The sequence below is a fragment of the Felis catus genome, chromosome C2 (genome assembly GCF_018350175.1).
Source record: "Felis catus isolate Fca126 chromosome C2, F.catus_Fca126_mat1.0, whole genome shotgun sequence".
NCBI lineage: Eukaryota > Metazoa > Chordata > Mammalia > Carnivora > Felidae > Felis > Felis catus.
Window position 1 is genome coordinate 35,147,395 of NC_058376.1, and position 14,977 is coordinate 35,162,371.

Genomic DNA, 14,977 nt, shown 5'->3' on the forward strand with positions numbered 1-14,977 from the left:
AAAACAAGCTGATCAAGTTTTGATAAGCAGCACTGCTTATTCTAATACTGCAATACTGAGTACTAATTTTACTGTTCATGTAAAATTTAATTACCAACCTACGAAGTGAAAATTTGGGGAAATAGTACTAGATAAAACACAGGGATCATTTTAGCTTAGTGAAGAAAAGGTTTAGGGTTGAAAATGTTTAACGTTCAAAGTAACCAGAAGTTGGATTTGTACACATATGATATGTCAGAAAAAAATCAGTGTACCTGCCAGGAGTGGTCAGGACCTATATAATACACCCTTACTGAATCCGGGGGTTGCTTTCATCACTGAAAAGTTCTGTGGTTGTCAAAACCACAGTTCAAAATGTCAGCATCTCTGGAAAAATAAAGAGTTATGAATTAAATTTAAACATCTTTGTCTATTCCTTTTTAAAGTTTTGAACAGGACATCTGTAGCTTGAAATTGAATATCTTTAACACTTGTATTCTCCCTTGTTGAGTTTTCACAAGAAAGAAACTGCTTGAATAATGCCTAGTTAAAATGAAAACTCCCAGCTTTTTTCCCCCAGAGCCTAGTCACTCATTATCTATCTCTATCTAATCTATTGGATGAGAATAAATTGATCTCTTTTCTCTAGCACCAGTCTCTGCCCATTCTCTAAGAATGTATCACTGATTTCTGTCATGTTTTCATATTTAAAAGTACTATATAAAATATTTTATGTATATAAATACCAATTATATATACACACCAATTATATATACATATATATATATATAATACCAATATATATAAAATACCAATTATATAAAAAAGAATCAAGTGTTTAACATTTCCACCCTACAAGTATAGGACAGTCTTATTTAAACCATAGTTGTTGAATGTTAAGTATAACTCATTTCCACCTCACCCTCATTTTTCTTCCTTAAACTACAAATTTATGAGACAAAAAAGAGATCTGTTGATTTGTTTGCTTCTGCTGTGTACCATATAAAATTTGGATAAAATTACTTGCTCTTTCTCCTAGTTTTCAACAGTTTCATGTTCTTAAAGTCGTTCTTGTCTTCTTCCTAAATTTACCGTTCTAGTACCATGTTGAAAATATGGGGAAAAATGGACTATTTGGAATAATTCTATTGTGGGTGGCCGAATGCTGACTCTACACCAAAATACTGACTCTTCTCTTAGCTCTTTGATTATAAGTCACCGTTTTATTGTAGATGGTTTTTATGACTTGAGCATTCAACTAGTACTCTAATATAATATAAACTAATTCATTATTATAGATATTAAAAGGCTAATTTTATTAATGTTTATAAAATTATATGACAGATGAAAATTTTCAGATCTCTGTCATTATTAATATATCTTATAAAATTATTTTGCTAATATGTATATGTAGGAAAAAATGATATATTTTACTCTTTGTACCAAACTAGTTAAGACATTTACCCCAACACTCTTCCTGTTTGAACATAACAAGGTGAAATTTATTTTCCTTTGTAGTTATTCAATTCAACTCAGTAAGTTTCTAGATTGACATTGAGCATTAGGAAAATAAAAAAGAAGATAGTGAAGTGACTCAGTCAGTATTTGATTTGATATTCCTTTAAATTTAAATCATAACCCAGCTGGATCCCTAAAAGAGGCTTTTTTTTTTTAAATCGCAAGTTGCACTCTATTGAGCTGTTCTTGGAGCTGACTTCAGAAGTATTTGGGAACAGAGAGGCAGGTGCAGACATCCATTAGGATTGAGGTAGAGGCTGGGATGAAGTTCTTCTCAGGCTCCTCTGTGAGCAATGGGAAATAGTGTTTCCATAGTAATTAAAATCTTCCACCTGCGGAAAGGGAACATAATGAGTTGTCATTTCTACTCTGTGGAATTTCTCTATTCAGGTAGTTTCTTAGTGAGACTCGCTGGCCTTCTGGTTTTTGAAGAGAATATAGAATGTCAGTTTATGTGCGAACAGTAGATCTCCAAATCTCTATGTTCTTTTAAAAGCCAATTTAGATTGTGACTTCTATGTCAGACATTGCAGTTAGGCTCAGAGTTGGAAGAATGGCAAACTTAAGAAATCAACTCTGATTTTAGAAACAATCATACACCTAAACATCAACCAATATTCTCCCCTTTGGAAAATGACTGCTTGATTTGTCCCCTCTCCTGCCCTCTTCACTCCAAAGATTTCTATATAAAATAGAAATGGAAAACTCATAGCACACTTTAATTTCCAAGAGTCATGCAGAGATTTTATGTATTTGCAATTGTTAAAATTCTCTTCTGTAAAGCACTTTGGTGTCTCAAATTTGGAGCTCACGGAAGTTAAAAATATTACCCATCAGCACTCTTGAGAGCACAGAAGAGGCTCTGAGGGGTTAAAGTCAATCACTGGGACCGGGATTACTTCCAATAATCCTACACCTGGGAAGACTTAAATTAAATTTGAGCCATTTTGTCTACATGATCTGCTCTTGATAGGAAGTTTTATTTATTTTTTTGTTTGTTTGTTTGTTTGTCTTTTTACCACACTGGGGACATAGGCAGAGATCGTGGCTGAAATGGAATCCACTGCATCAAATGGCTTGTGTACTGATTGAATTTAAAATTGGACTTTCTCATTACCTGATTTTTGCTTCAGAGATGTGTGACAGGGGAGGCAGGTGTCTTGTAAATAAAAAAATGTGACTCAGTCATAAAACATAGAATGGGGGCAATAAAAACCTTCACTGCCCATTAAAAAAAAAGGAAGAAAAAGGATAAGAGTCTGTGTAACATAAACAGTCTTGGCAGTTTCCAGAGATCCACTTGTGTACAACGAACCCAAATATCAGGATGCTTCTCTGGTTTGGTTTTCACTAAATTTTAATGAGAGTATTGGGGTAACTTTATCTGAAAAACAATGCTGACCTCTCTAAAAATCCTTTTCCCTTCATTTACCAAGCCTTCCTTAACAACAACGTTTTTTTTTTAAAGAAATAGAAATAAAATAAATAACTTCAAAAAGATTCTTTGGTAAGTAAGATATATGTGTAGTGTGGCAGAGGGAAAAATGTTTACATAATACCCCACTTATTATGTTTCACTTAAAAATTGACAGTACAAGTTTCACCCAGTAATTTGAAAACATTTTAGTTTATTTAAGTGATGTACTCAAACTACATTATTTTAGAGAGAAAGAGATAAGGTAGTCAACCTCAACCTCTACCTCTGTAGGAAGAGACTTCATTCTTTTGCAACGTAGCAAATCTAAGCATCCAATTTTCAGTATGTATTCGTTTCCTTACTTTAGTTTTTTCCATTGAAATCATACACTAAAATTCGATATTCTCCTTTCAAATAAAGCAAATTCCCTGTTGCCTTGAAGAAAGTTGTTCTTCGCCACATCGAATTTAAAGAGGAAAACTCCAACAGCAGTCAACAAATAAGAAACACACTGGGTACTTAACAATTCTCTCTGGGGTATTGTCCAAGAGACTCTAGGGACCCAGGAAATAGAGTATTTTAAGAGAAACAAAAACATACTTCAAAGAAAGAGGTATTGAATTTCTTCCTGAATGTTTTCATGTCTTTCCTCTGTTGAACTAGGGAGTAGGGATTTTAAAGCCTGTATCTTTAAAGCCTGTGCACAGATCTTGGTTGCATCGCCTTCAAATGATAAAATCACAGGAACATTGCACATTCTATTTGATTCTTAAAATGTGGGACAATGAACAAACTAAAAGGAGAGGGTTGATGGGGGAAAATCCTGGCTGAAAACTAAATTCTCAGTAAGAGTACATCAGGTGGAGTAAAGATCCAAAGGTAACCAGACACTAGGTCTTATGGTTTATTTTGTTTGACAATGAATTATTGAGTATATATTATATCCTGTGATGCTGCAGAGGAAACTTAGAATTATTCCTCATCCAGAAGAACATAGATTAAATGGTGAGGGAAAGTCTGATAAATGATCTCAAAAAGAGAACCAGAGATCCTAATGTATTAACAATAATATCAGTAAGAGTGAGGCTAAGAAATTTCCTAAAACTGTTATATAAAAAATAACCCCCAAACCCAAAATACCCCAAATCAATTAATATCTTTGGTAATAATTTAATAGGTCGTACAAGCAACATACTCATTACAGAAATATCACTATAGAAAACCAAAAAAGAAAATAGAATACAGACACAGACAACCTCTTAAATGTTTTAACCTATTTTCTTTCATCCTCATTTCTATGTGTGTTTGCATGAATGAAATAATAGATTGCTCCTCCCTATCCTTCATTATCACATTATCCCATACCACCATTCAGACATCAGAGTTACTTTAAATACACTGTGCCCTAAATGTGAGGTTATATTACAGTCTAAAAATACTATGTGAACTGAAGTGCAAAATGGGATTTTGAAATGTATTACAGTCTTGAGAACAAAGCTTTTATTTGTAACTACCAGGCTTTGATGAGACAGGATCAGATTCCTAGTTTCTAAGGAGCCAGAGCCTGGAAGACTTAAAATGAAAGTTTATAACATAAACTATAGAGTAATTTCCTTAAGAGCTCTTTCCCTTCCAAAACCATGTAAGTACAACTGACAGGGGATGGAATATCAAAGAGCATGACAATAGAGCAAACAGTGTTGTCGCTGCCCCCTTCTAACATTAAAACTCTGGATGTGAAGGTGATGGGCCCTAAGAAGAAGGCTTTCCAGGGTAGAATTGTGGAGACTGTAGGGCTATGATAATTTTCACATATAATGCAGTACCTAAGTACAGTATGAGCTGTGGCAAGAGAGGGGTCTATGTAGAAAATCTTGAATATCCAACATGATAGAGGTGACTCAGTCTCCCTGAGTGTCAGGTTAGAAAGAGATCAGAGGGGCACCTGGGTGGCTCAGTCGTTAAGCGTCCAACTTCAGCCAGGTCACGATCTCGCGGTCCGGGAGTTCGAGCCCCGCGTCGGGCTCTGGGCTGATGGCTCAGAGCCTGGAGCCTGTTTCCGATTCTGTGTCTCCCTCTCTCTCTGCCCCTCCCCCGTTCATGCTCTGTCTCTCTCTGTCCCAAAATAAATGTTGGAAAAAAAAAAATTAAAAAAAAAAAAAAAAAAAGAGTCGGGTGCTCAACCCACTGAGCCACCAGGAGCCTCATAAAAACATAGTTTTAAAAAGTTATATGCTGGGGCGCCTGGGTGGCGCAGTCGGTTAAGCCTCCGACTTCAGCCAGGTCACGATCTCCTGGTCCGTGAGTTCGAGCCCCGCGTCGGGCTCTGGGCTGATGGCTCAGAGCCTGGAGCCTGTTTCCGATTCTGTGTCTCCCTCTCTCTCTGCCCCTCCCCCGTTCATGCTCTGTCTCTCTCTGTCCCAAAAATAAAATAAAAACGTTGAGAAAAAAAAATTAAAAAAAAAAAAAGAAAGAGATCAGAAAATGCCAAGAAGTTTAGCCAATCAGTGGAGAAATAGGCAGACTCAGAGAACAAGGGTTTTAAGGTCAGAGGTCGTGATGGAACCAAGGACGTAAGTGGTAAGTAGTAGATGCAACAGAGGGAGTGGATACCAGGAACACCAAAGATCAGGTCAGGCAGGTAAGTAAGATGGAGGATGGTGTGTAAAACATATGATTATCTACTGAATCAGGAACATCAAGAAAGCCCCCTGGGAACTTAGACCATTCTGGAAGAGAAAAATAGAGAATGAGGAGGAAGGGAATCTTGATTTAACTCGTTGAAACAATAAATTGAACAGTAATAATCTGAATAATAAGTAACATTATTGTCCATCTTGATTTGAATTATTGTTTTCTTCCAAACTGAAATGGGAACTTATGAGCTATTTTTTTATGTAATCGTCAAACAAAAATTGGATGGCATCCCAATACTATAATTTATTTATTATTTAATGTTTGACATTTTAGATTATTTTTCTATTTTAATTAATCTACAATAAGTGCCTTGTAGAAATATTTCAGTGTGTCTCACTGATTAATTTATAATGATAAATTTCTAGAAGTGCAATTACTGGATCAAAACATCTGGTTATTTGTGGGAATGCAAGCTGGAGCAGCCAGTCTGTAAAACAGTATGGAGTTTTCTCAAAAAACTAAAAATAGAGCTACCCTATGACCCAAAAATTGCACTACTAGGCATTTATCCACGGGACACAGGTGTGCTGTTTTGAAGGGACACATGCACCCCCATGTTTATAGCAGCACTTTCAACAATAGCCAAAGTATGGAAAGAGCCCAAATGTCCATCACTAGCTGAATAGATGAAGAAGATGTGGTATATATATACAATGGAGTATTACTCGGCAATCAAAAAGAATGAAATCTTGCCATTTGCAACTACGTGGATGGAACTGGAGGGTATTATGCTAAGTGAAATTAGTCAGAGAAAAACAAAAATCATATGATTTCACTCATGAGGACTTTAAGAGACAAAACAGAAGAACATAAGGGAAGGGAAACAAAAATAATATAAGAACAGGGAGGGGGACAAAACATAAGAGACTCAAATATGGAGAACAGAGGGTTACTGGAGGGGTTGTGGGAGGGGGGATAGACTAAATGGGGAAGGGGCACTAAGGATCTACTCCTGAAATCATTGTTGCACTATATGCTAAATAATTAGGATATAAATTTAAAAAAATAAAAATAAATTAAAAGATAAAAAATAAAGCCTATGCTAATAGCCCAGTAAAAACACACACAAACAAAACAACCCAAACATATTTGTTTATCTCACAGTCTTTCATTAAAGTTATAATCAACTTGGGCTGTTTCAGTAACAGCCCTTTCAGTAACAACCTTTTTTTTTACATTAGAGAATGTTAACTACAGTGTAAATCTTCAATTATCACTGTCTAAAATTATTTCAGACTAGCTCTGTTTATAGTTATTCTGAAAAATACATCATTGTTTATTAAAAAAGACATCTGATTATTTCGAATTTTTTTAATTAAAAAATTTTAAAGTTTTTATTCAAATTCCAGTTAGTTAACATACAATGTAGTATCAGTTTAAGTTGTACGATATAGTGAGTGATTCAACACTTCCATACAATACCCATTATCCATCGTGACAAGTATACTCCTTAATCCTTATCACTTATTTAATCCACCTCCTACCCACCTCCCCTCTGGCAACCATCAATTTGTTCTCTATAGAAAGGTTTTACTATATATTTTAAATTTCCTTTCAGAAAGAACATACCATTTTATTCTCCAATTAACATTGCCTAAGAGTTTCTATTTCTCTTGTCCTAAAACAGGATGATAGCAGTTTAAATTATTTAGCAATTTGAATGGTTAAGACATGGTAGTTTTCATTTCTTGATTTCTAAAAGATGCTAAAGCCTCCAAAATCGCTGAGAATATGTTATAGACTTTCTAAAGTTTTCTTCTGTTTCTTGAAGTAAAACAAAAATGTTTCACAGGGAAGCATTTGTTTTCATTCTCAGATTGGCCCTGTTCATGTGTCAGAGTCTATCTCTGTTTGCTCATATTTAATGAGATAGGGGAGGTCTATCTTAAGCAATGGAGCTAAAACAAGTTGGCTCCAAGAGTGTGTGGATCCTCTTTCATGTGTCCATGATGAATAGAGAAAGGAAAGTTAAGGTTTGCTGGAGTCTAATTCGCTGCACTAAAAGTCCACTTGCCTGCGGGAAGCAAGAAGGAACTTTACTTGTGCCTATCTGGAAGGGATCTTCATTGCTGTTCTGAAAATTTTCTTTTCCATTTTTTTTTTGCAGCACACTGAAGTTAGTTAGAATATTGTGCACCTCCCCCCACCCCACTTTCTAATTGGTATTTTTGGTGGCAATGGGAAGAGAATTTAACAATGGATTCAAACTCCCAGTTAAGCCAGAAGTCACTATACATGTATTAAGGTTTTGCTATGGTTTATATTCCCATCATCAATGCATGCAACTGCCTGTTTATCTACACCTTCACATATTCCAGTGTGCAATGTGATAGACAAAAATGCTGTCATTGTGTAAATTTGGATTTTATTGAATGAGGGTGATTAATACTTTATAGGCTTTTTAAATTATTATTACTTTGTATTAACCTACTTGAAAACTATATAACAAATTACCCCTAAATTTAGCACCTTAAAACAACAAGAATTTATGAGTTCAGTGTTTCTGTGGATAAGGAATTCAGAGGTAGCTTAGTTGGGTCGTTCTGGATCAAGAAGTCATAGTCAAGATGTTGCCTGGGTTTATAGTCTTCTGAACACTTGAATGGACCTGAAGGATTCAGTGTCAAGATGGCTCACTCACATGACTGTTGGCAAGTAGTGTTAGTTCTCTTTTGGCTGTTGATGGCAAACCTTAGTTTTCCTCAATGTGAGCTTCTCCATAGGCTGGTTAAAATGTCCTCACAGTATTGATGTTGCCTTCCCTGGAGCAAGTAATCCAAAATAACAAGACAGAAGCTTTAATGCCTTTTATGATCCAGCCTCAGATGTTACACTCTATCACTTCTACAATATCGTATTGATAATATAAATTAGCCCTATTCATCACAGAGGAGGACTCTAAAAGGATTCTAAAAGTCAGCATCTTGATCCCCTCACACATGGATGCTATTCTCACCCTACTTAGGTTGTGATACCTCATACCTGGTTTCTCTATATGGATAGCTTCTTCACCTGCACATGGGTTTCACCATCCTGCGGGGGTCTACACCTTTGTGAAGGTGCTCTACTCACCCTTATTGGGCTCTGAAACCAGGGTTCTTTTGTGTGAACCTTCTCACTATAGAACTCTGGCAGTCCACTTTGGGTTGCTGAGACAACTCCTTCACCCTTCATCCACTTGAGGGGACATCTACCTTTTTCTATCTTACCAAGAAGGAAAAGGAAAGAAATGGAAGAATTGCTGGTAGCATTCCCTGAAAAGTCAGGAAAACAAGGTTCCAAATATCTGCATTATTATCTGACACTATACTAGATGTTACAATAAGATGAAAAAAATAAAAATAAAATAAATAAATAGCTTAAGGATTAGAAAGAACAAATCAGAATGTTATTACTTAGAAATGATATGACAATGTAGAGAAGCCAAAATAATTTACAAAATAAAATAATTAATAAACAAATTATTAGACACAGTAAAGGAGTTTAGCCAAACGGCTTGCTAAAATTTCAGTACATCAGCGCATACAAATACATTATTATATTTCTACTCTCAAGCAATAATCAAAAGAAACAAACAAAAATTAGGAAACTTAATTAAACAAAAACTGTAATTTATAATAGTGACAAAATTATAAGTTATCTTGGGAAATAAACTAAAAAAATGTGCAAGACCAAATAAAAAATGTAAAATTATACTAAAAGATGTTAAAGGAGACATTAATAACAAGTGATATCTCATGTTCATGAAAAGAAGACTCAATAACAAAATTTGTATATCTTCCCATCTTGACCCCTGGAATTGACGAAACCTAACTGAAATGTTAAAAGAGTATTCGTGAATTGTTAAGAAGAATAATGAGGGAGAGTTTGCCTTATCTGGTATCAAGACTGCTCATAGAAATAAGAAAGAGTAGTGTTAGGTCCCATGGACAAATATATTGACCAATAAAACATTATAGAATCTAGAACATATCAGCTCAATTGAAGTGAAAACCTAAAAAGTTTAGTGAAACTTCCTTTTTAAATAAATTATAAAAAGCAATAGCCATAGATACACAATTTATGAACTTGATTCCAATAAAATTAAGAATGTTTCCCATTATAAAGAAATGAAAACACAAGTTGCATAATAGAAAATGTATGCAACATAAATAACTGAGTATAAAAGCATGTCAATTGTGAAGAAAAAGTATCGAATAGAATAATAGGTTAATGATGTAAACAGGTGTGGTAGACAGATGCTAGAGTAGCTCCCCACCATGATTCCTGCCCCCCAATTTGATTTTCAAACATTTGTGTAACCGGTAGGTGGGGTCAGTGACTTGTTTCTAACCCATAGAATTTGGCAAAGATAATGGAATGTCACTCCCAGAATTATGTTACGTTACATAAAACTTTTGCTAGAAGAGTTGCGCTAAAGATTCTTCTTGCATGCTTAAGACAGTAAGCTACCACTTTAAGAAAGTCCTTATGGCAAAACTGTTGGCAGCGTTTAGAAGCTGGGGGTAACTTCTAGGAATTGAGGGTGTCTTCCAGCTTAGTTGTCAAGAAGTTGGGGCCCTCAGTCCTACAGTCAAACAAAACGAACCCTGCCAAAAGCCTGCATGAGCTTGGAAATGGATTCTTCTGCAATTTTGAGTGTCCCAGGTGAAAATGAAGCCTGGGCATCACCTTGACTGTAGCCTTGTGAGACTCTAGGCAAAGAACTCAGCTAAGCTATGCCTGGAGGCCTGATTCATGGAAATTCTGACATAACGATGTTTTTATTTTAAACTATTGAGTTTGTGGTAAGTTGTTAAACAGCAACAGATGACTAATACAACATACTTCACAGAACTTGAAAGACATATGGCCAAGAGAAATATACTTGACCTCATTAATCATTAGGAAGATGAAAATCGATACCACAGTTAGATGTCTTTTCCCTAACTAATATATTAGAAAAACGTAAACATCTGTAAATAGCAAGTGCTAATATAGAAGTGGATAAAGAAGAACTCATTTCATTTTCTTTGTAAGTACAAACTGGTTTAACAGCTTTGCAAATCAGTTTGAAATTGTCTTGGAAAGATGAGCAGTGGATGGGTGGGAGGAGGGTGGGAGGATCCTGGGGCTGTAATAGAGCAGGAATGCTTAGGTAAAAAGTTCCCGGTAATGTTCTCATTCTTTTATTGGATGGTGATTGACAGATGTTCATTTTATTAATATACTTCATATATCACCCATATTATAAATATTCTTTTGAATATTTTATAAATGTTTTAAATATTATGCAATTAAAAAGTGGTGAAGGGAAATGATAAAAAAAAGTTTAAACCATTTTAAATATTTAAATAGAAAAAGAGACAAACTTTGTTCTTGGGAAAATATCAAAACAAAATACTCCTGCTGTCAGTGTGTGCATGTGCACCTGGGTGGGTGGGGTGGAGGGGAAAGGTAAAGAGAAAATGAAAAAGTATATGAAATCAACACAATTATGATCAGGCATAAATAATACCATTAAAATATTTGAATACCTCCTTTCTAAGACAAATTATTTATACAATAAAATAATAAGCTAATAATAAATTAATTAGATAATGTTTACTTTCTTATATCTAAAAGTTGATGTTTCATTGGGCTCTTTCCATCTCACCATTATATGCTAATACTTCTTCCTTAGAAATACAATAGACCTCATCCAGGAATTGAAAAAGTATTATATCCCAAAATTTCTTTATTGTGTCAGATAGCTTACGGAAAATACATTAATTTGCTTCCCTTTTGCAGAAGATGTTCAATCCTGTTCAGAAGTAGATGCCATAAACAATGTTATCACTGTTGAGTAGTTACTAGGATGAAATCACTAGAGTGAACTATGGCGTGACTGGAAATGATATATCAAATCTGTATCAAATTAATCTTTTAGTTTTATTATATATATATATACATATATGTATGTATTATGTATACGTATATATATAATACATATATGTGTATATATATAGTATATATGTATATATAATACATATATGTGTATACTATATGTGTATATATGTATATATGTATACATATATATGTCTATATATAATACATACATATATGTGTATACTATATATATAGTATAGGATAATGAGATCCCTCAAAATTCTAAAAATCCAGTATCCGCACAGTACCTTATATATTAAACTGCACTAAACATTAAAATTAAGTCTTTGATACATTAGAAAAATATCAAAATAGCATTTTTGTTACTTGAAGTCAACTCCACTGACAGCGCTCTATTTCTTCATCCATTTTTTACAATTAAATTATATTTCAATGAAATGCTTTATAAGTGAAAAGCAGGGATTCTTTGCCTATATTTTCCATAGGTCTCCAAATTTATCCACATGCACACACATGCATCCAGACAAATATGTATATGTACTTGTTAATTTTTTTTCTTATTGGGTGATTTTAAGTAAGACATGACCACTAAAGTAGGCAACTGTAACATTTTTTTAACCTTAAAAATAAAAGAACAAACTAAAAGTGTCCTTGTATAACTTCAAGATCTGTTTGACTTTCAGGTAAAATCAAAGACTTTTCTATAGTTTATTCCCATTTTTATATTGAGCTTATTTTAGTCTCAGTAGAACTATGATATAGTGTTCTCAGTGGAATAAGAAACAAGTAACATGGATGGCTTAATAGGGAATTTGACTTTGAATTTATTTCCTATTTAAGCTTCAAGAAATTTTCACAAAGACTGAAATGTTTTGGACTATTTTTAAAAGAACAAACAGAATTCTCCCTGCTCATACACTACCTACAGGCTAAAAAGCACTCTGACAGCTAAAAAAAAAAAAATCCCTTTGAGATGGCAGAATGGAACCCCAAGTACAGTACTTCTCCTAGCATAATGTCATTGAACACTTCCAAGTCCTTTGTTCTTTCTAAGCCTACTTTGAAAATGGAAAAGTTAAAGATGTGCATATGATATAATGGAATTCTTTGTGCCCTTTTATGAGAATAGGATATTTCATGATTGAAAGAATCCATGAAATTTTGCTATTACAGGTCTATCCTTTCCTTTGAGTTTGAGCATGGAACTAGGTTACTTTTTTGTTCTTCCATGTATTTACAAATCCATTATCAATTCTCTTTATGATGATTATTTCTTTTATTTAATGTCTCCATCAAGAAGGATGCAACTTCTGAGCCTCACACGTACAAGGTGACCTTCTGTGTAACAAAAGAAAATAGATTAAATAGGAAATAATTTGTCCTATAACATGTATTTCACGTTTTAGCAAATAACAGCAGAACAATTTGTACCAATGGTCCTTAACTCTAGAATGATATAATAGCATTATTGAAGTGCTTATGAAATAAATTTGTATTATCTAGTTATTTATTGCAAAGGAAGAGATTCTTTACAGGTCAATTCTTAAAATAATATATTTCTGACCACTCTCGAATATAACATTTAACTGGCACTGTTCAGAATTTAACAAAACCCATTTTTTAAAAATTATTTTAAGTGGCAGCTTAATCATTGTTTCTTCAATTTGTAGAATCTGACTGCAAATATAATGAAAAAAAAGTTTTTTTAAAATAAATACCCCTTTACATATTTCCTAATTCCAAGTATAAAATAATTTTACTTTAGAAATTATTCAAAAGAGTATATATAATTATATTAATTTTCTTATTCTTTTTAAAAATATTTTACTTTACTATTTTAATAGTGTCAATATACTGAATATGAGTATATACTATACTAATAGTACCAAGCAAAAGAACACCTTGTAGCCGTTTCTAAGCTTGATTTTACACTTAAATCCCTGGAAAATGTACTGCTATGCAGTTCAGTTGAGGCTTGGCATCTGTAACCAAAAGTAATTTTTATTTGATATTTACATATTATGTTGCCATTTTTAGAAGGTAGTTATACAAAAAGTGCACTTTATTCCTATAGGTTTAACAAACAAACTCCATTTTGTTTTTCTTGTCCTGTAGTTCAATGCGTTTGAAAAGAGATTAGAAAAATAAAACTAATGTCTTAAAGTATAATTGATAATGTGTTCTTGGCTGGTGTAACTTGGAGGACTTATGGTATTAATTTGAGCTAAGGCTAGATGGGAAGCAAGGTGATTTGTTCGTTATGATTCACCACTACAGCTCATGTACCATAGTAAATAGCCAATATTTTAATATAAGGGATTGAGAAATAATTTCCTCACAGGGTGAACTTATTTTTTAATGTATTAGCCATAGCTTGACATGATATGAACTTATTTCATAAGGACAACGTGTCACTATTTGAATTTTGCATGGAATGTTAACTAAACCAAGGAGTATCATAGTATAAATTCTATCTTGGTAGGCAATAGACATAACTAAACTAGGATAAAATATAAAAGGTACCCAGTATTAAGGGCAATTTAAAATGGAAGAAAAATACCGGGAATCTAATATAGTTTTGGATTAGATAGGCTAGTATAATAATTTATTTTTTGATTTTGTTCAATTCCTTTTTACCTTTCAACTATCAGTTGTATTTATAAATCTGAAGTTCTAATATATATTATTAGTTCTGTTGCTTAAGATTACGTATAAATGCCCCTTAATCACATGGCCCTTTTGAAATTTTTCTCGACATGACCAATCTCCTTTCCTCAAGAGTTGCTAACCTGTCATTCATAGTTTATGTTTATCAAATTTCTAATAATTGATTTTAAGACCATTATGATTCACTTATACAGTTTTGGTATTTCTTGGATGCAGCATAAATCACAAGTAAATAGAAATATTACTGGGATTATTTGTAAATCTTGATGAATAAATTGAAAAATACTAGCAACTTTAATACAACCCCAGGATGATAACATTAAATTACTTCTAATGAGTGATTTAAAAGTTAATTGACTACTTTTATAACAGTAACAAATGGAAAAAGATATTACATCCCCAAGCATTTTTCAAAAACTTAATGAGGCAATAAGAGCTCTGTAAAGCAGGTAATCACTTGTTAATTGATCTGTTATTAGGATTATATTAAACCTGGAATAATATATTTCCTTCCAGATTTCTTTAAAATAGACAAGGTAGTCACACCCTTCCTGGAAAATCTTTCATCTGTTGCTTAGGTAACCAGTTAGCCATTTATTACAATAGGAAAAGTAGTTGACAGATCATTAGTGAAATAAATATATGATCTCTGTGAATTCCTATCTATCTACATGTACTAACTGTCTTGTGATGTGAGAATACATCACAGCCCTTAAAAGACATTCCTCCAAAGTGTTTGATGGGAAGAGTGTTATGCTGGGGAAAATAAATGTGAAGAAAAATTACCACCCTGTGAGAATTAATTTGCTTTGATTTCATTTGAAAACTTCT

General features: G+C 33.5%; 1 long non-coding RNA gene across 2 annotated transcripts in view; it reads right to left on the reverse strand.

Moving 5' to 3' along the window:
- Positions 1 to 1,494: 1,494 nt before the first annotated feature.
- Positions 1,495 to 14,977, reverse strand: part of LOC102901980 — a 52,355-nt gene continuing 38,872 nt past the window's right edge. The window contains exon 5 of one of the 2 annotated variants that reach the window (XR_006584939.1): positions 1,495 to 1,829. This is a non-coding gene — a long non-coding RNA (uncharacterized LOC102901980). Of the gene's footprint in view, positions 1,830 to 11,658; positions 12,818 to 14,977 lie in introns of those variants that run through there. The other variant, XR_002735838.2, reaches the window with a different exon arrangement.